Source organism: Aethalodelphis obliquidens, unplaced genomic scaffold, assembly GCF_003676395.1.
Source record: "Aethalodelphis obliquidens isolate GAN/ISIS:26980383/991018 unplaced genomic scaffold, ASM367639v1 scaffold7, whole genome shotgun sequence".
Taxonomy (NCBI): domain Eukaryota; kingdom Metazoa; phylum Chordata; class Mammalia; order Artiodactyla; family Delphinidae; genus Aethalodelphis; species Aethalodelphis obliquidens.
In genome coordinates this window covers 28,015,415-28,036,656 of record NW_020837951.1, presented here as the reverse complement: position 1 = coordinate 28,036,656, position 21,242 = coordinate 28,015,415, and the positions used below count along the sequence as shown (strand labels likewise).

General features: G+C 35.4%; 1 protein-coding gene and 1 pseudogene across 1 annotated transcript in view; both read right to left on the bottom strand.

Moving 5' to 3' along the window:
• LOC113619869 (olfactory receptor 13C3-like) overlaps positions 1-21,242 on the bottom strand; it is a 344,039-nt gene that overhangs the window by 318,207 nt on the left and 4,590 nt on the right.
• LOC113619867 (olfactory receptor 13C4-like) lies at positions 12,025-13,146 on the bottom strand (annotated as a pseudogene).

Here is a 21,242-nt window from a genome sequence, read left to right as displayed (position 1 = left end):
AGGCAATGAACAATTTTATGGCTCTTGACAGAAAAGTTTTATAGTATCTTCAGTATGGTATTAGTGGGTATTCAGATGAAGTGGGGAATTTGAGAAGAAATGGGCATGCCTCTAAGACTAGAAAATACATATATAATAGGAAATAGAATAGAATAATAGCTAGAGCTATTATTATCAAATGTTGAATAAAAGTTGTGAGAGTGTACATTCTTGTCTTGTTCCTGATCTTAGACGAAATGCTTTCAGCTTTTCACTGTTGAGTATGATGTTGATGTAGGTTTGTCATATATGGCCTTTATTATGTTGAGGTTTGTTCTCTGTATACACACTTTGTTAAGAGTTTTTATCATAAATGAATGTTGAATTTTATCAGAAGCTTTTTCTGCATCTATTGAGATGATCATGTGATTTTTTTCCTTCAACTTGTTAATGTAGTGTATCACGTTCACTGATTTGTGGATACTGGACCATCCTTGCATCCCTGGGATAAATCCCACTTGATCATATTATATGATCCTTTTAATACACTGCTCAATTCAGTTTTCTAATATTTTGTTGAAATTTTCTGCATCTATGTTAATCAGTTATACTGGCCTGTAGTTTTCTATTTTTGTGATATCTTTGTCTGGTTTTGGTATCCGGGTGAAGTTGGCCTCATAGAATGAGCTTGGAAGCATTCTTTCCTTTTCAATTTTTTGGAATAGTTTGAGAAGGATAGGTGTTAACTCTTCTTTAAATGTTTGGTAGAATTCTCCTGTGAAGCCATCTGATCCTGAACTTTTGTTTGTTGGGAATTTTTAATTACTGATTCAATTTCATTACTGGTAATTGTTCTCTTCATATTTTCTATTTATTCCTGATTCAGTCTTGGAGATTGTACATTTTTAGGATTGTACATTAAATTTAGGAATTTATCCATTTCTTCTAGGCTGTCCATTTTATTGATGTACAATTGTTCACAGGAATCTCTTATGATCCTCTGTATTTCTGTGGTGTCAGCTGTAACTTCTCTTTCATTTCTGATTTTATTGTACTGGTCCCTCTCTCTTTTTTTCTTGATGAGTCTGGCTAAGGGTTTATCAATTTTATTTATCTTTTCAAAAAAGTAGCTTTTAGTTTCATTGATATTTCCTTTTTTTTTTAGTCTATTTCATTTATTTCTTTTCTGATATTTATTATTTCTGCTACTACAGTGGAAATAATAAATATTGAGTTTTGTTTGTTCTTCATTTTCTGTTTCCTTTAGATGAAAGAAAAGATTTTTATTTGAGATTTTTCTTGTTTCTTGAGGAAGGCTTGTACCTCTATAAATGTCTCTCTCAGAACTGCTTTTGCCATGTCCCATTTATTTTGGATCATTGTGTTTCCATTTTCATTTGTCTCCAGGTATTTTGTTTTTAACTTATCTTTGATTTCTTCAGTGATTCATTGGTTGTTTAGTAATATATTGTTTAGACTCCACCTGTTTGTGTTTTTGCAGGTTTTATTCCTTGTAGTTAGTTTCTAGGTTCATATTGTTGTGGTTGAAAAGATGCTTAATATAATTTCAATCTTTTAAAATTTATCGAAACTTGGTTTTTGGCCTAGTATGTGATCTACCCTGGAGAATGTTTTATGTGCACTTAAAAGGAATGTGTATTCTGCTGCTTTTGTATGGAATGCTCTATATATACCTATTAAGGTTATCTGCTTTAATGTGTCATTAAGCCAGCGTTTCCTTATTGATTTTCTCTCTGAATGGTCTTTCCATTGATGTAAGTGGGGTGTTAATGTTCCCTACTATTATTGTGTTACTGTCAATTTCTTCCTTTATGTTTGTTAATATCTGCTTTATGTATTTAGGTGCTTCTATGTTGTGTGCACATATATTCACAATTGTTTATAACTTCATGTTGGATTGGTCCCTTGATCATTATATAACGTACTTCTTTACCTCTTGTTACAGTCTTTGTTTAAAGTCTATTTGTCTGACATGAGTATTGCTACCCCAGCTTTCTTTTTGTTTCCATTTGTATGGAATAACATTTTTCCATCCCCTCACTGTCAATCTGTGTGTGTCTTTAGATCTGAAGTGAGTCTCTTGTAGGCAGTACATATATGTGTGTGTGTGTGTGTGTGTGTGTGTGTGTGTGTGTATATATACACACACACACACACACACACATACACATGGGTGTATACATTCTTATACATTCAGCCATTCTATGTCATTTGATTGGAGCATTTAGTTTATTTATATTTAAAGTAATTATTGAGATGTATGTACTTATTTTGCCCTTCTTAGCCCTTATATCAGAAGACATGAAAAATAAAACTTAATCAATTGCTCAAAATGTCTTGAATAAATGCCATTTTAAACAGAAGCCTTTAATTTCTTCCACTTTCCTTAGTTTTATTTTTTCTGTACATTTTTCCTTAAAATAATTAGATTTTGTGTTTTTATACTTTTTAATAATTAACATATTTAAAACTACTGGTACAAGAAGGAGATATCTTCAAGTTCAATTTCAGGACAATCTGGGAGATTATTCCTGAAGATGCTGGTGGGACTGTAAATTGTTATAGCCACTATGGAGAGCAGTATGGAAGCACCTTAAAAAATTAAAAATAGAGCTACCATATGATTCTGTAATCCCATTCCTGGGCATATATCCGGAGAAAACCATAATTCTAAACAATACATGCACCCCAATGTTCATTGCAGCACTATTTATAATAGCCAGGACATGGAAGCAACCTAAATGTCCATTGACAGATGAATGGATAAAGAAGATGTGGTGTGTATACACACACACACACACACACACACACACACACACACACACACATATATATACATAATGGAATATTACTCAGCCATGAAAAAGAATGAAATAATGCTATTTGCAGCAACATGGATGGACATAGAGATTATCATATTAAGTGAAGTAAGCCAGACAAAAGACAAATATCATATGATATCACTTATATGTGGAATCTAAAAACAATTATGCAAATGAACTTATATACAAAGCAGAAATAGACCCACAGACATAGAAAACAAACTTATGGTTACCAAAGGGGAAAGAGGGGAAGGATAAATTAGGAGTTTGGGTTTAACATATACATACTACTACGTATAAAACAGATAACCAACAAGGACCTACTGTATAGCACAGGGAACTATACTCAACATTTTGTAATAACCTATAAGGGAAAAGAATCTAAAAAAGAATATATATATATATATATATATATATATATACACACACACACACACACACACACACATACACATATACATATATATATAAAAAACTGAATCATTTTGCTGTACACCTGAAACTAACACATTATAAATCAACTATAATTCAAGAAAAAATAAAATTAAAAAAAGAGGAGAACAGTGAAATAACATGAGTTCAGGCAAAGAAGAACCAATGGGGGGCTATAAACCAAACCATTCCCAAAGCTCACAAAGGTTTGAGAGACATCTGAGTCTCAAGCAACAAGAGTAAAATATCTTCACTGAACATCCAGAGCATTTAGAGACCTGTGAATTGTTAGCTAGCAGTAGGGCTAAACTAACTCTAGGACAGGGATTCTCAAGTGCAGGACAATTGACACTTTGGGCTGAATAATTCTTTGCTATGGAGGTATGTCCTGTGCATTGTAGGGTGTTTTGCAACATCCCTGGTTTCAACCCAATTAATTTCAGTAGCAGTGCTCCCCCCACCGCAGGTTGTGACCACCAAAACTTTATCCAGACATTGCTTAATGTCCCCTCAGAGGCAAAATTATTAACAGCTCCAAAGTAAATCACATCCATTGATCTAGGGTAAACGCAAATATAGATATACCCTCTAGGTATATTGTCTCAAAGGTGTCAAGGTAATCTGCAAGTAACTGCCTGCCAGAATACATGCAACACACTTTAATAGGAGACCCCAAAATCCAGCACTCAATGAGATTAAGTTCAAAATGACTAGCATACAAGCCCAAATAACAAAAAAAAAAAATGCAAAAAGTCAGGACAATCTGGCCCATAACCAGGAAAAAATAAAAGCCATTCATTCAACAGAAACAGTTTGGGAAATGATGAACTTAGTAGATGAATTATTACAAATTACCCACAATTTAGAGAAAAGGAAGAACATAATGAAGATAAAAGTTATTTTTAAAAAATAACTTCTGGAACTAGAATATGCAATTTGTAAAACAAAAGTGTTACTATATAGGATGAATGGCATATTATAGAGTGCAGATGAAAATATAAGTGAACTTGAAGACATAGCAATGAATTATTCAAAATGAAGCATAAACAGAAAAGAAAACTGAAAAAAAATAATGAACAGAGCTTCTGTGACACATGGGAAATATCAAGCAATTCAACATACATAGAATTGGCATCTCAGTAGCTGAGAAGAGAGAGTAGGAGAACTCAAAGAATGGAAAGAAATAATGGCCAAATTTTTTCCAAATTCAAAGAAACCCACAGATACAAGAAGTTCACAAAACTACAAATAATATAAACACCACACACAGAAAAAACACACACAGGCAAATACACACATACGAATAAATATATCACATCCCAGTTAAATTGGTGACAATCAGTACTAAAAAGAAAATCTTTAAAATAGCCAAATAAGGGAAACATTATATCTAGAGGATTAAAGATAATATTGATGGCATACATCATGGTAGAAGTAATGCAACCCACAAGAAATGCAACAATGTCCTTAATGTGCTGAAAGAAAACTAAATCTCTTAACCAATTTCTATGTATAGCAAAAATATTCTTTAAAAAATGAAAGTAAAATAAGGAATTTTTTGGACAAAAGCTGAAAGGAATTACCAAAAGTAGAACTACACTTAACAAAATAGTTTTTCCAGTGGACAGAAAATGACATCATATGGAAACATAAATCAGCACAAAAGAATGGAGAGTGTTGAAAATGGTAAATATGTGAGTAAACAAAACAGAATTTTTTTTCTCATGGTTTTATATTTCTTTAAAATATATATGGAATCTAAAAAGAAAAAAATGGTTCTGAAGAACCTAGGGGCAGGACAGGAATAAAGATGCAGACTACAGAATGGACTTGAGGACACAGGGAGGGGGAAGGGTAAGCTGGGAAGAAGTGAGAGAGTAGCATTGACATATATACACTACCAAATGTAAAATAGCTAGCTAGTGGGAATCAGCTGCATCACACAGGGAGATCAGCTCAATGCTTTGTGACCACCTAGAGGAAAAAGATATAACATGCTTACATCTTTTCTGACCACCTAGAGGGAGGGTGGGAGAGAGATGCAAGAGGGAGGAGATAGGGGGATATATATATGTATATATGTGTGTGTGTATATATATATGTATATATATATATTATTTATATATATTTATATATATTTATTTATATATATATATATATATATATATATATATATATATATATCTGATTCACTTTGTTATACAGCAGAAACTAACACAAATTGTAAAGCAATTATGGTCCAATAAAGATGTTAAAAAAATAAATAAAAATAATTGACTATTTAAAGCAGAAGTGTTGAGTTTAGCTCAGCTACTCCATTGTTTGCTGCCTTGGTTTCCATTTTGCTTGGCCAAGTAGCCTGCAGGGACATTAAACTGACACTAGTCCCCCTTTCATTCAAGTGCATGCCCTAGATAACAGCATGCAGCATCACAAACAAATGTAAGTTCCTGTTATAACTTCCCTAACAGCCCTTGTGATTAATAGTCTCCCCTCTCTCCCAGCGCTTTCCCTTTGAATGACCCTTAGGTAAGACCTTCCTGGGCCTTACCAAAACCCAGCTCTTTGTTTGAATTGACCAATCCAGCCTTAGCCTGGGAACCCCAAAAGACTTCACCCATGGACCCTAATAAACACATGGACCTGGGTCCTATATCTTTCTCTGCACTCTGCCTTGACCTCCGTATGTGGCTCCTCAAGGCATACTGAGCAAGACCTCCAGGACCTGTTAAGTAGTAAAAGTCTCTGTTTCCATTTCTCTTGTGGTCTTTTGTTGAACCATGGCTCACCATCTGGCACTCTGTGTTCCACTTAACAAGTGTTAATTTGACACATTCATAACAAAAGCAATAACTAAGAATTGTGGGGTCTAAATATATAGAGAGAAGTAAAAATATGACAAAAATAGCACCAAAAATGAGAGGGGAAATGACAGTATACCATTTTAACCTTCAAACATTATACATGAAACGGTAAAAAAAAAATTATTAGACCACAGAGTGTCATAAATTTAAAATGTAAACTTCAGCCTCTAGAGCAACCAACAAAAACTATAAATTGAGAGGCATAGGTAATAAGGTAACAATAAAAATAAAATGGAATCCTACAAAAATATAAAAATAATCCAAAACAATGTAGGAAAAAGAGCAAAAAGGAAACAAAGAAAATGAGATAGAAATGTGGTAGACTAATTCCAGGTATAACTAAATCATAATAAATAATAAGTACACTTAATTTAAATATTCTAAACATAGCAATTAAATGACAGCGATTGTCATACTGGGGTAAAAAACTGTCCCCCAAAACCCACTTTTACATAGAGATGCAGATAGATTAAAACTATAAAGATGGAAAAAGATATAACATGCTTACATCTTTTCTGAAAAAGTATTTCGGCTTAATTTTGAAAGATGTTTTTACCGAATATTAAATTCTGGTTTACAGACTTTTTTTCTTTTACCACTCTAAAGATATCATTCTGTTGATTTCTGATTTGCATAAATTATGACAGGACGTCTGCATTATTTTTTTATCTTTATTCCCCTATACTTATTGTGTGTTTTTCCCCCCGGCTGCTTTACATTTTTTTGAGTAACACTGGTTTTCAGCAATGTGATGACGTTTTTTGTTAAGATTTTCTTCACATATTCCTGCTTTGTCATCCTGAGGTTCTTGGGTCTTTGGATTTATAGTTTCCATAAAGTTTGGGAAATGTTCAGTCATTATCTCTTCAAATAGTTTTTCTGTTCTCCTCTTTCTTTCTTCTCCCTCTGAGACTTAAAAATACATGTATGTTAGATTGTCTGATATTTTCCACAGGTTACTGAGTCTCTGTTCACCTTGTATTAAGTCCTTTCAGTTTTTGTGGTTCATTTAGGATATTTTCTATGGCTATGTCTTCAGGCTCACTGATCATTTCTTCTGCAGCTTCTACTCTATTAACCCCACCCAGTAAAAATTTAAGGCACTATTTGTTTTACCTCTTGAAATGGTGCTTGGTCTTTTTTTTTTTTTTCATTTTCCTCCACATTATATTCCTGTTTTCCTTTAAATCTAGCACATTTATTATATTTATGATAGCCCACTTAAATTCCTTGTCCTCTAATTCCATTATCTCTACCATTTCTTGGTCTCTTTCTATTGATTGAATTTTTTCTAGGTTATGTTAGCTAGCTTCTTTGCATAACTTGAATTTTTTATTGGATGCCAGATATTGTGAAATTGACTTTGTTGAATGCTGGGTTTTGTCATATTCCTTTAAAGGATGTTAGAATGTTTTACTTTGTTCTGATAGCCAGTTAAGTTACTTGTAGATTAGCTTCATCTTTTCTAGACTTTTAAAAACAGTTTTAAAGACAAATCTAAAATAGCCCTTATTATAAGGATACTTTAGCCCCACAAGATGTTACCCCTGTGGCACTCCATTGAACATGCCATATCCCAAAGACATGGTCTCCACTCTGACTGGAAAGAAATAAAATGGTCCCCAGGCCTATGTGATCTCTGGTAATTTCTTGGCTTATATTCACTGGTGATTTTTATTTCCTCAGCATTCTTTTTCCCTGCAAGTACCTCACTGCTAGAGGTAGAAGATACAGATATAAAAAAGGGAAGACAGAGTACAACTACTAGTGTTGCATTGAATTTGAGGTATCAGTATGAATTCATGATTTTATATAGCAATATATAGTAAACACGTTAGGCTTTGGAGGCCATATTGTTCCGGTCACAACTCCTCAACTCTGCCATTGTAGCATGAAAGCAGTGATAGACACTATGTAAATAAATGAGCATGCTATGTTCAATTCAAACTTTATTTATGACTACTGAGAAGGAGAAGAGAAGCTTAGCATTTACCAGGGAACAGGCTCAAGTAAGGGTGCAGATATAAAGGGGTATATATTCATCAGGGTTCTGCAGAGAAACAAAACCAAAAGGATGTATATAGATAGATAGATAGATAGATAGATAGATAGATAGACAGACAGACAGATAGATAAAGAGTCAGTGAAAGTAAGAGGGGGCGGTAGGGATAGGGAGAGGTGGATTTTAAGGAATTGGCTCATGTGATTGTCAGGGCTGGCAATTCTAAAATCTACAGGGAAGGCTGGCAGGCTGGAAATTCTGGCAAGAGTCAACCTTGCAGTCTTAAGGCTGAAGACAGTGTGGAGGCAGAATTCCTTCCATTTCTGAGGACTTCAGTCTTCTCTTAAGGCTGTCAACTGACTCTATGAGGTCCACCCACATTACAGAGGGTGATCTGTTCTACTCAAAGTCTACTGATTTATATGTCAATCACATCTAAAAACTACCTTCACAGCAACATCTAGACTGATGTTTGATGTACAATGGGGTACCATAGCCTAGCAAAGCTAACACATAAAATTAACCATCACAGGGTAGCAAAAGGGGAGTTTCCTGGTAGTTATGGAACAGGTATATATTTCGATTATGGTGGTGGTTACAAGAATCTGTACATAGGATAAAAATGCAGAGAACTACACACATACACACACACACACACACACACACACATATGAATACATGGAAAATGGTGAAAACTGGATATGTTTTGTAGTATAGTTAATAGCATTGAACCAATGTCAATTTTGTGGTTTTGATATTGTACTTCTATAATATAAGGTATCAAAATTGGGGGAAGTGGAGTGAAGGGTACATGATACTCTATATACTATTTTTGTAATTTTCTATGAGTCTATAATTATCACCAAATAAAAGGTCTTTAAAAATTTTATGGACACTCAAGTTTGATATTCCAATAATTTTCAGGTACCATGAAGTATTATTTTTCTTTTAATTTTTTCAACAGTTTAAAAATGTAGACATCATTCCTAGCTCATGGACCACACAAATATAGGTAGCAAGCCAAGGCCCAGGGTCATTTTTTGCTGACTGCTAAATTAAATAGTATTGTTTCTTCATGTCAATAATTATATTCTGTTTATGGTAAAAAAAAAAAAAAGTCTTTGAATGCTTTTAAGAAAGACAGAGTGAAATATTTAGGGGTAAAGAGATATAATATCTGTACCTTACTGTCAAACAGCTCTCTCTCTACATATATATTAATATACTTACATATATATATAAAGAAATGATAAGGCAAATGTGGTAAGATATAATATCTGAAGATTCTGGGTTAAGGCTTAAAGAAAATTCTTTCTATGATTCTTGCAACTTTTCTATAAGTCTGAACTTATTTCAAAATAAAAATTATTTACACACTCACATATATATCCAATACTTGCTTAAAAATATGGAAAAAGGGAGTGAGTAGGTATAGATATTGGTGAAACGATGAGCTAGCAATTCTTAAAACTGAGTGATTGGTATATGAGGTTTCATCATATAGCTTTCTTTTTATGGTTATTTGAAATTTTCCAAAATTAAAAGTTTATATATGTATATACACACACATGCACACACAAACCAGAGCTGCAAAAGTTTGAGGAAACATGTACAGTGACAGTGACAGCAGGTAATATGATTTGGGTGGAGGGACATATAATTTAATAAGAGAAATTTAAAAATCATATCACCTGCTATAGTAAATTCATTTTCTATGTAGTAAATTTATTCTGTGAAACCTAATGAGTTCTACACACATTAAAAAAACTTTCAAAATAGCAACTTCAAATGTACCACAGTGCACCAAAATAAGTCAACATTAAAATGATTAATTTTAAACTCCAAATTAATAAGATAAATAATAAAAATGTTAATGGTGGTCACCTGTAGGAGGTAGCAACCGTGGTAACAATATTTTCTTCTTTATAGCCTTCCATAGTTTTTTGAATTTCTAAAATATCTATTATTTATCACAAAATAATACATGTAACAATCTTTTTGAGATTTCTCAATTTCTTGGGAGGTCAGATTAGTTTTAAAACTTAATTTTCTGGGCATTCATCAACATGAGCAGAACTTGTCAAAACTGAAGCAACATAGTGCCAACTTTTTATATAGCAACAGAAAGAATAATTTTAATCAATTTTTGTAAATAAAGCATTCAGTTTGATATAAACATGCATATGAGATGCTAGCACCCTTTGCTTTGTGGGGGGAAAAAATTAAGGTGTTAATGAATTGGCTGGGACCATGGTTCTAGAAGTAGAAAAAAACCTTGGTAGCATAGGTCAAAGTTTGAAAAGAATCAAACTTGGATCAGACTGAAATGTAGGGCTCATCCCAGTGGAGTAGGGAGAAGTTAAAAAGCTTCACCTAAAGGGTTTGGTACATGCCTGTCTACATAGAACCAAAAGCAGCACCCACTGTGATACAAGCCAGAGGAGAGGACCCACAGTTAGAGGTTTGCTGCAGTGACAACACTCCAACCCAGGTGAGACAGAAGACAGGCAGCAGGATTTTAGTGACCAGATCACATAGATCAAAAACATGGATTTACCCAAGGATGTTGATTGGCAGGGAGTACAGTTCTCAGGTAGGAGGTCTGGGGTCATTCTATGTCTCCAAAACCAATAGGGAAGAGAAAGTTTAGGTAGTACCATAAGGCTGAAATCAGCTGTCACAATGGCTGGTGATATGGACCCATGATATGCTGTGCTCAGCCATGGAAAAATAATCTACACAAAGTGAAAAAAAAAACAAACCAACCATCCAAAAAGCCTATAATAGGTTTACTGAGGAGTTTCAACTCACTGGAGTATATGATGAAATGAATTTCTCTCCCCAGTCACAAATTTCAGATTTTCAGAGTCAAAAGAAATATTTCAGGCAAACTAAAAACTTTCTGGTTATTTTCAGCCCTAAGACACCCATCCTCCAGCCCTCTTCTAGAGCAGCTCTTCTGCTAGTCTACAGCCTAGAGAGAAAAAGCTCAGCAAGCCACTATTCATCAAGCCAGATGTCAGTTCTTCTTTGTAGACACCCAAAACCTCAACAGGTTTTGCAGCACTACCTTACTTGTCTTGGATAAGAACAGTCTTCCTACTCTTTCATAGGAACAGTAGTGAAACACTTCCCACTATTCATTGAGCACTTCCCATGATGTATAAATCTCCTTTGATTCTACCTTCCCCCTTCTTGATGTTTACTTTATATAGGTATGTGGGGAGAGGAGGCAAGGAAGAGTGGTGGTTGATACCAGTAGGAAGACAAGGGAGAGATGCCTGACTCTAACAATTGGTAGCTTAAAAAATAAAAAGTGCTACTTGGTGTCATTTATCTTTAGTTTGGAGTCTCCACTTCAATACTTAAATTCTGGGTCAACAGAAAAAGTCAAACAACATCCTCTACAAAGGGAATTAATATGAATTGGCACTATGCCAGGTGTTTTGTACAACTTAATCTTTACAATAACACTGAGAGCAGTGTTTAATTACTCTCTTTTTTCAAATAAGAGAACTACATTTTAGAAAAAGTGAATAATTTTCCCAATATTAAGCGGTTTGTGATGGAACAGAATTTATACTCCTGCCTCACTATTTGTGAAGGGTATGTGTGATATTTTCCACTGTGTTGCCAGACAGTACACCAAAAACACTCATTTCAGATATCACCAGGGATAAGATTCTAAAGTGACTGCCTTTGTGAAATATGGATCAGAATCTATTGGAATCTGAGTCTGTAACAGACTACTGTTCTCAGGGATTGTAGCTAAGCTGAGATAGTGGAAACAAAGAATAAAAATCTCTCTATATAACTTTGCTTTCCCCAAAGAAGGTTGTCAATGATTGCCCAATGATGCCACGTCTAGTCTTTATATACTAAACACCCACATTTCCCTTTGGTCTTATTGGTTCACAGATTTCTGACTCAGCAAATATTTACAGCAGCTTTTACATCCTTGTCTCTCAAGCTATAGATTATAGGATTTAGCATTGGGGTCACTACCCCATAAAACATGGAAACAAATCCTTCTTTAACTTGCAAATTGTCTTGTCCAAGGAAGTCTTCAGACTTCGGTTTGGCATACATAAAGAAGATGGTACCATAAAACATAATTACCACCGTCAAATGCACTGAACAGGTGGAAAAGGCCTTGCATCTTCCTGTGGCTGAGTTCATTCTCGAGATGGTGTATAGGACGAACATATAGGAGAAAATAAATGGCCAGCAGGGGAAGAACCAGGAAAGCCATATTTGACACTGCTGGGTAACAATATTGAGGGATATATCAGCATAAGCTAGCTTGAGAACAGCCAGTATCTCACATAAGAAATGACTGATAATATTATTACCACAGAAAGGCAATCTCATGGCAAGAGATGTTTGCACAATTGAGTTGATTCTGCCAGACAACCATGACACAGAAGCCATCAGTACATACACCACCTTGCTCATGATGACGGGGTATCTCAGAGGGTTACAGATGGCCACATAGTGGTCAAAAGCCTTCATGCCAAGGAAGAAACACTCTTCTGACCCCATTGCAAATCCTAAGAACATTTGCACTGCACATCCAGAGAAGGAAATATTCCTTTTCTTTGAGATTAAGCTCACCAAAGTTGAGGGAACAGAGGAGGATGTATAGCAGATATCCAGAAAAGAGAGGTTGTGCAGGAAGAAGTACATGAGAGTGTGAAGACGGGAATCAAAGATGCTTGCTATGATCAGAACACAATTGCCAATTATAATCAGTAGGTACATAACTAGAATTAGAGCAAAGAAAATAATTTCAAGTTCGGGGTAACCAGAGAGTCCCAGAAGAATGAATTCTTTCACAAATGTCTTATTTACTCTATCCATGTCCCAGCTTTCAGGATGTCAAAGGAACACCAACATAAAACATTTTCACTGCCAAATAACAACAAATGTAACAAATTTCTTGGATAGGCATTATTCTAGAGTGAAGTAGAAAGAATGTTTTCTTTGAAGCTCTTTCAGTTATCTTCAAGAATGTCTGCGCCTAGAATACAATGATACTGGGAAATTGAGATTTCAATGCCCTGTGTCTAATGTTTGAAGATCTACCTAGGATCAGACGCAAATTCAGAAGCAACCTTCCCCACTGTTGAAGACACCCTAAGTTGAGTTTTTAAAAGCCTTAGAATATTTCAGATGACAAACCTGACTTCATTTAGTCAGGCTCAGTGACAGAGTAGTGGGGAAGGCAAAAGACAACTCAACTAGGACTGGAATTTTGATTCAGTGTTTAACAGAAATTTTGAAAATTTTAAAGCAAGTTCGATTTTATGCATTTTTGTTTGTCTGCCTGACACCCTGGATCTCCATCCAGTGTGTTAAATTGCGTATTTTTATAGGGCAGACATTTTATCATAGTAAACTGAACCACATACACAGCAATTTAACATTTGTTCAAAGGTCTAGTTAGTTGTTGATCTCGTAGTCTTTCCCATTACAAGACCAGTGTGTAAACTAACTCTGCAAGTATACAGTGGAGATCTTTGAAGAAAAATAGTCTCTCTTCTTTTGTTTTATTCTGTGGCTTCAAAATTATTCTTCGTAATTTATTTATTTAAGTGAACCTGAGAAAACAGTAATAATGCTTAAATATATATCTGTGTATGTGTGTGTAGCACTTTATACTTTACAAAAAAAATGAATCTTCTCATTATCTCTATTTTTTTTTTCAAATGTGAAAGACAGAGTATGGCCAAAGTAATCCAGCCTATAAGTAAACAGTGGAGCTTGAAGCTCAGATCTTTGCCAATGAAGTCTAGAGCTCTTTGGGCTACAACACCAAAAGTTATTATACCATGTTTTCCCACCAAGAACTACCCAGAATTTTTTGCCTTGGTGCATTTATGAAGAATCAATTATTTCAGTCTTTCAAATTCTTCATATGTATATAAACTTCCTGGGTATCTTGTTAAGATGTAGATTTTCTTTTACTAAGTCTGGTGCAGGCCCTGTGACTCTGCATTTCTAATAAACTCCCGAAGTATGCTGAATAACATATCACAGCTGTATTTGCTAATAAAAAATTAGTAACTGCACTGCCTCATGCTGTTCATATTTTAAATCCGTATTTAATAATAGTTTTAATTATAGAATGAAAAGGTATAGTGTCATGATATTCAAGGCTTACATTATACTGATAAATTATTTCCACCTCCTAGAAGAACCTGTTAATTTCTTCTTAGTATTTATGCCAGCATTCTGAATTAAGGTCAGGTTCAACAATGTCAGATTCCGTAGATGTGACAGAGTAAATATTTGTTATGCAACAGTTGTAATTGTTCCCCCGTTCCCAAAGCAATTTAAAGTTGGAATGAGAGCTCTGTGGAATGGAAAAACTTTTTATGCATCAGGGGCAGTGTCCCACATACACAATTAAGAGTGGTGTTGGGAATATAATGTGACTGAACTAAAGCTCAAAAATGAAATAACATTCTCCCACCCATGCAACTTTTGGAAACAGGGGCAAATGTTCACCAAACTAACTTTATGAAATGTGAGACCTTTTTAGTTTAAAATATATTTACAAAGTGAAGTTAATTCAAAGTAAGTTCTTAATTGAAATGATAATTACCAAAATGAAATGCTAGACTTAAAAATGATCTAGATATTATGAAAGAAATAAAATAGACATTTTCTGTGAATTAATTGCATTGTCATTTAATTTTTTTTACTTATCTTCATTCTTTTAGATAAGCTAATTTCATACAGGATATTAATACCAACATTTTTTGAAAGGAAAAGACAGACAGATAAGAAATAAAATAAATAAATTTATAGGATAAAAGTGAATTCATATGTGCGAGGCCAGAAAGAAGTTTTAAAAGTCCTGAGTGGATAGTTTGGGGCACAAATTCAGATACACAGATAGCACATTGTTGTACTAAAGTGTTTCAGAAAGTCTATTAAGCTACATTATAGATATTAACACTTAGATTCTGACTTTAACTTTCCAACAGATGTTACATTTCACTGTAAAATATTTGGATTCTGGAGGATTGTTTTTAGAAGGCAGGCCCATGCTCAAGTAGGAGACTTGCTGCTGGCGGACTGTGGTGCCAGCTACTGACCCAGAAACAGCCCTGTGCCCTTTTGGACTTGGCTATAGCCTTATTGGTCTTGAACTAGCCACCAGCACCATCTGCCAAGGGACCCAGAAGGAATCACACCACTCCAAGCCCCAGGTAACAGGGCTCGCCCACCTTAATCCCGGCTGTGGACCCTTAGGTGACCCATGACCTGACTCTAGATGCTCTTGGCCAATAGTCCTGGACATCCAGGGACCAGGTAGGAGGCATGCCCATTTGTACCCCACTGCAAGCCCTCCAACTTCCGTCTGACTGCAGATCCTTAACCAGCCCTGTAATTCTGTTCCAGTCTCTTGCAGCTTCAGGCTGGGAACTCCCTGCCCACCCAGGAACCTACCTGAAGACATGCTCATCTGAGCTCTTGGAGGTACCTGCCAACCTCAGTCTGACTACAGGTCTTGAAGCAGTCCTGTAACCCAGCTCCAACCCTTCACAGTCATAATCAGAGAGTATTCCTGCTCACCCAGGTACCTGCCAAGGGACACATATGTCTGTGTCTCTGGAGGTAGGCACTTGACATTGATCCAACTGCAGACGTTGAAAGGGCACTTATAAACTGGCTTCCACTTCTCACAGCTATGGTCTGGAAGCAGTCCCCCATCCAGGGACTAGCCCAGTGATCTAATGGGAGACCCCCAAGGACCTACAGAGAACTACATGCATCCATGCACCTTATAATAGGCCAGCTGTCTTCAAACAATGAAGCTAACCCTTGACCTAGCACCAGAAATATTGACAAAGGTCCTGGAGGCAATTACAACCACACAGAGACATAAAAGTATATGAAATATAACTCTCAGAGCTAAGTTAAATATAAATACTAGCAAAGACTATTGTATACTGTAATGGTGGCATGTAAATCACTTTTAATACTAGTATATAAATTAAAAGACAGAACTAGTAAGAATAAGTAATACCACAGAAATTTGCTAATAGAAACAAGTAAAACCTGACATCAATTACATAAAGTGGGGGAAGGGAGGGTAAAGTGTAAAATTTCTGTATTTGATTGTGGTAAATTAATCTGAACAGACCAACAATGAGTAAGGAGAGTAAAACAATAATCAAAAACCTCCCAACAGTCCGCCTGCTGATGCAGGGGGCGCGGGTTCGTGCCCCGGTCCGGGAGGATCCCGCGTGCCGCGGAGAAGCTGGGCCCATGGGCCATGGCCGCTGAGCCTGCACGTCTGGAGCCTGTGCTCCGTGGCGGGAGGGGCCACAGCAGTGGGAGGCCCATGTACTGCAAAAAAAAAAAAAAAAAAAAACCTCCCAACATAGAAGACTCTAGACCAGATGGCTTCAGTAGTGAATTCTACCAAAATTTTAAAAAAGAATTAATGCCAGTCCCTCTCAAACTCTTCCGAAAAATTGAAGAAGAGGAAACATTTCCAAGCTCATTTTAAAAGGATAGCATGATCCTGATACCAAAGCCAGATAACGACACTATAAGAAAACTACAGGGGCTTCCCTGGTGGCACAGTGGTTGAGAGTCCGCCTGCCGATGCAGGGGACATGGGTTTGTGCCCCGGTCTGGGGAAGATCCCACATGCAGTGGAGCGGCTAGGCCCGTGAGCCATGGCCAATGAGCCTGCACGTCCAGAGCCTGTGCTCCGCAACAGGAGAAGCCACAACAGTGAGAGGCCCGCGTACCACAAAAAAAAGAAAAAAGAAAACTACAGACCAATACCCCTGATGAATATAGATGCAAAAGTCCTCAACAAAATATTAGCAAACTGAATTCAACAGCACATTGGAAGGCTCATACACCATGATCAAGTGGGATTTATCCCTGGGATGCAAGGATGGTTCAACACACACAAATCAATAAATGTGAAACTCCACATTAACAGAATGAAGGATAAAAACTCCTCTGTCAACTTAACAGATACATCAAAAGCATTTGAAAAATTCAGTACCCTTTCATGATTAAAAAATTTCTCAATTAATGAGGTATAAAAAGAAGGAAACTCAATGTAATAAAGGGATATATGATAAACCCATAGCTAACATTATACTCAACAATGAAAAACTAAAAGCTTTTCCTCTAAGATCAGGAATAAGACAAGGGTGCCCACTCTTGTCACTTGTATTCAACATAGTACCAGAAGTCCTAGCCAGACCAATTAGGCAAGAAAAAGAAATAAAATGCTTCTTCTCCAGGGGAGAGGAAGAAGTTAAATTATCCCTGTTTGCAGATAACATGTTCTTATATATTGAAAACCCTAAAGGCTCCACCAAAAACTGTTATAATTAATATATTAATTCAGCCATGTTTCAGGAAAAATCAATTGAATATCTGTACACTTACAAGGAACTATCAGAAACAGAAATTAAGAGTATAGTCTCATTTATAATAGCATCAAAAACAATAAAATACTTTGGAATAAATTTAACCAAGGAGGTGAAAGATCTGTACCCTGGAAACTATGAGACACTGATGAAAGGAATTGGAAAAATGGGAAAATATCCCATATTCATGGATTGGAATAATTAATATTGTTAAAAATGTCCATACTACCCACAGCAATCTACAGATTCAATGTAACCTCTATAAAAGTTCCAATGGTTTTCTCACAGGAACAGAAAAATCAATCCAAAATTCATAGAAACCTCAAAGGACCCTGAGTAGCCAAAGCAATCTTGAGAAGGAAGAACAAAGCTGGAGGCATCACATTTCCTGATTTCAAACTATATAACAAAGCTTTAGTAATCAAAACAGTATTGTACTGGCATAAAAACAGACACACAGACAACAAAACGGAATAAGTCCAGAAATAAACCCAACTATATACAGTCAACTAATATTTGACAAGGACAACAAGAATACTGCTTGAGGAAAGGATAGTCTCTTCAATAAATGGTGTTGGGAAAACTGAATATCCACATGCAAATAATAAAACTGAGCCATTATCTTACTCCATACATAAAAAATAACTTGAAATGGATTAGAGACTTATATTTAAGATCTGAAACCATAAAACTCCTAAAGGAAAACTTAGGAAAAATTCTTCTTGACAATGGTCTTTGCAATGAGTTTTTGTATGTGAACCAAAAGCACAAGCAACAAAAGCAAAAAATAAATAAATGGGACTAAATCAAACTAAAAATCTCTTCAAAGCAAAGAAAACTATCAATAAAATGAAAAGGCAACCTATGGAAAGGGAGAAAATACTTTCAAGCCATATATCTGGTAAGGGGTTAATATCTAAAATATATAAGAAATGCATACACTGAATAGCAAAAAAAATTAATTTAAAAAATGGGAAAAGAAACTGAATAGACATTATTCCAAGGAAGATATGCAAGTGGCCAACAAATACATGAAAAGGTGCTCAACATGATTAATTATCAGGGAAATACAAATCAAAACCACAATAGCTCCTCATATCTGTTATAATGCTATTACCAAAAAGACAAGTGATAACAAGTGTTGGAGAGGATGTGGAGAAAAGGGAATCCTTGTACACTGCTAGTAGGAATATAAATTGGTACAGCCGTTAAGGTACATGATACGTATGTTCCTCAAAAAATTAAAATTAGGACTACCTCATGATTTGGCAATCCCACTTCTGGGTATTTACCCAAAGGAAATAAAATCAGTATTTTGAAGAGATATCTGCACTTCCATATTCATTACAGCATTATTCACCATTGGAAAGATATGGAAAACAATCTAAGTGTCTATTGATTGATGAATGGATGAAGAAATATGATATATATGTACATATATATACATATGTATATATAAAAACACATACACAATGGAATATTATGCATCCATATAAAAGAAAGAAATCATGCCATTTATGATAGCATGGATGAATCTGGAGACATTACTCTAAGTGAAATAAATCAGTCACAGAAAGACAAACACTGTATGATTTCACCTACATGTGGAATCTTAAAAAAAAAAAAAATAGAACTGATAGGAATCTAAAAAAAAAAAATAGAACTGTTAAGATCAGGGAGTAGAATGTTGGTTGCCAAAGTTTGGGCAGTGGGGTAAATAGGGAGATGTTGGTCGAAGGGTACAAACTTTCAGGTCTTAAGTGAATAAGTTATGGGGGTCTTTTACAGAATGCTGATTACAGCTAGGAATACTCTATTGTATACTTGAACTTTTCTAAGAGAGTAGATCTTAAGTGTTCTCACCACATATACACAAAAAGTAACTATGTGAGGTGGTGGATGTTTAAATTTGCTTGACTGTGGTAATCATTTCACAGTGTATACATATATTAACTTCATGTTACACACCATAAAAATCATATTGCACAACCTAAATATATATATACATTTTTACTTGTCGATCATATTTCAATAAAGCTGAAAAAAATTTAATAAAGTATTTGGATTACGAGCAATAAAAATTTACTTAAAAAAAGAGCAGTATTTATGCATGTGTACAGACACAAACACACACAACTCTCCACTCACACACACTCACACCACAAACCATACTATGTGTACATTAAATTCAAATGGAAATATGTTATGGTTTTTTAATAAGATCACAGAAGTTTAGAGCTGGAAAACTCTGTACAATACTGTTTAGTAAGAATTCCCTTTCTATGAATGAGTAAACTGAGGTAAAAGTGATGAAATAATATTCCAAAGCCACTGTTAGTATTTAATTAGGAAGAATTAAAAACAGTCTTCCTTATTCATCAGAGGACCCAGATAGTGACAATGACATAATATGAATTTTTACCTATTTTCAGACAGAAGCTAATGGACTAGCAATATGGTCTGAAAATACAGGCCTTACACGACTGGAAGATAAAGCTCTCCTACATGGGGTTGTATGTTATGGGACACTTTATGGACTTGAGGGATAATCAAAGCAGGGCATATCTATGTCTATCACATAGACATAGATATGAATTTTCCTTACGAATTCATAAAAGGACTAGAAATAACAAATGGAAGCCTTTATTCTCTTTTTGGAAGCGGCCTTTTGGGGAACAGGAGATAAGAGGGCATGGAGGCATTCAAGTAGTGCAGTAATGTGTGCAAAAACTATGCATCTCATTGATTCCCTCGGGAGCTGGATATGTACCTAACAATTTTTATGCTTGTCAGCAGAAAAGGTTGCTTTTAGTCTCAGTTGCAAGTGGATTACATTGGCCTATTACCCTTCCTTCTGGGTAAATAACAATGAGTCTTGACTAAGAGAGACACACATTTTCTTCTTGTTTGTTCTTGGATTTGCATACCTGGCAAATGATGCAAATACCTCAACCACTACTTGAGGCCTACAGCAAGAGGAATTTGGATGTTGGTCATCTAATTAAGGAAGTCAAAGTGAAATCCAACAAGTTACAGACCATTGGACATCATCTACATCCTCATCCACAAAATGTGGACTAATGAAAACTGAAATGGATAATTTAAACCCTGCTTTTACAAAACTGGAGCGTGATAGAAGGCTAAAAAGATGGTTTTCAAGGCTGAATCAATGTGTGTTAAAACATGATATATGTGGACTTACAGGAAGACCACTATTGGCCATATTGTTGAGATGTGTTGGGGGGAAAATTGTGGGAATGATACAGGCGCTTTATAGAAACTTCTATATTTCTAAAAATTTTCTTTTTCTTTGCCTGATCCTGTTTTAATGGGACGTGGATCAGTTGCTGAACATGATACCATGACAACACATCTAGGTACTACTGCCCACACTGCTAAAATAATACAGATCATTCTTTATTTACCCTTTTAAAAATGGGATTAATAGGTTCTGTTTCTCTCTTACCTGGTTAATGAGGCAAGCCAATATGCTTGTATTTATCCAACCCTGTTCTATATAATACACAAGATAAAGGGGGAAATCATTGACCATACTTAAATTGCTGCTAGCTTTATGGATCAGTCCTCTTGCTGAAGCTAACAGTTCTACCCCAAAGAGGATAATCTGGGTAAAAATTAATGAAAGGTGGAAAGAAGGGAAAGTGATTGCTGATATAAAGTGAGCCTATGGGAAGCTCTTTGGCATGCTATA